The sequence below is a fragment of the Cornus florida genome, unplaced genomic scaffold (assembly GCF_030987335.1).
Source record: "Cornus florida cultivar Cherokee Brave unplaced genomic scaffold, ASM3098733v1 CherokeeBrave_3.0.0_Hap2_Chr11, whole genome shotgun sequence".
Taxonomy (NCBI): Eukaryota; Viridiplantae; Streptophyta; class Magnoliopsida; order Cornales; family Cornaceae; genus Cornus; species Cornus florida.
This window is the reverse complement of record NW_026775581.1, coordinates 34,349,076-34,350,536: the sequence shown is the minus strand read 5'-3', so window position 1 is coordinate 34,350,536 and position 1,461 is coordinate 34,349,076. Positions and strand designations below refer to the sequence as shown.

At 38.9% G+C, this 1,461-nt stretch overlaps 1 pseudogene; it reads left to right on the top strand.

Annotated features, from left to right (window-relative positions):
- Window positions 1–977: 977 nt before the first annotated feature.
- LOC132287389 (small nucleolar RNA R71) lies at window positions 978–1,076 on the top strand (annotated as a pseudogene).
- Window positions 1,077–1,461: the final 385 nt, after the last annotated feature.

Below are 1,461 nucleotides of genomic sequence, written 5' to 3'. Positions count from 1 at the left end.
ATTAGACATTCCAACTTGATTGTCCACAATCCTACCACTCTGCAAGGTAGTCACCGCATTAACATGTTCAATGGTGTGGCCTTTCGATGAGGAATGGGTTTCCACAACACATTATTGCTTAGGTGGAGCATTTATAGGCATCTTTCCCTTCTCTCTTGCATTGAGAGTGCTTGCTATTTGCCCTACTTGGGTTTCTAGCTTCGCAATAGATTGAGAGTGAGAATGAAGCAATTGAGTGTTAGCCTCTAAAGTGCCCAAAGCATTCAAAACTTTATCTTCAAAGGTAGGACTTCTAGTATTACCTTGGGAATAAGATTGGTTGAGAAAATAAGAATTAGCAAATTGATTCCCTTATAATTGATAGGGTCTATAACCTTGGGATCCTTGGTTTTGAAGTGGAGGTGGAATGTACTTCCCTTGAAAACCGCCTTAGGAAGGATTTGAGCCCTCTCCTTGGTTTTTCCAAGAGAAATTTCAGATGATTCCTCCAACTTGGATTATAATGAGTACCATAAGGATTGTTCCCTTGGTTCACAAAAGCCGCATTGACTTGTTCATTAGGTTCACTTTGCACTTGTCCTTGAGGACAGTGAGAAGTAGAATGAAGAACACTAGAACAAGTCATACATGTTTCATTTGATGCACGATGAGAATGGTTAGGGAAGGAATATACTTGGTTCGCCGAGTTTTGGTTAATCAAAAATTAATCAAACCTTTGAGATAAAGACTTCATTTCGGCGGCTATTTCATTTGAATGGTCGACCTGATGTAAGCCAACACTCTTCCTACCTTGTGAATTTCTACCATTCTTGGATGATAGTGTTCTATGTAAAGAATTTTCACTCATGCTTTTATAGAGACGCCACACGTTATCCTCATGCCTATCAATGTATGAGCCACCCATGGAAGCATCAACCATACCCTTATAGTTGTTCGATAAGCTCTCAAAGAAGTATTGAACTAATTGTCATTTAGGCATGTCATGATGTGGAAACTTCCTAAGCAATTCATTGAAGCGTTCCCATGCCTCATGAAATGTTTCTCCATCCTCATGTGAAAATTCTCGAATTGAGGTCCTCATGGCATTGGTCTTAGAAGCCGGATAGTACTTCTTCAAGAACTCTTATTGCATTTCTGCCCAAGAAGTGATTAAAAAAGGCCTAAGATTGTTAAACCAATACTTTGCCTTGTCTTTTAAGATGAATGGAAAAAGTTTGAGTCTTAAAACCTCTTTCGGCATGTCCGTATATTTTACGGTGGAACATACTTCAAGAAACTCATCCAAATGCTTGTAAGGTTCTTCACTTGGAAGTCTATGATAGTTAGGAAGCATTTGAATGGTTTGTGGCTTAATTTTATAATGATGTGCTCTAAATGGAGGCAATTGGATGCATGTAGGTGCATTATACTCATTAGGCACATAATGGTCTCTTAAAGCAAGAGGTGGATTAGCTACTTGAG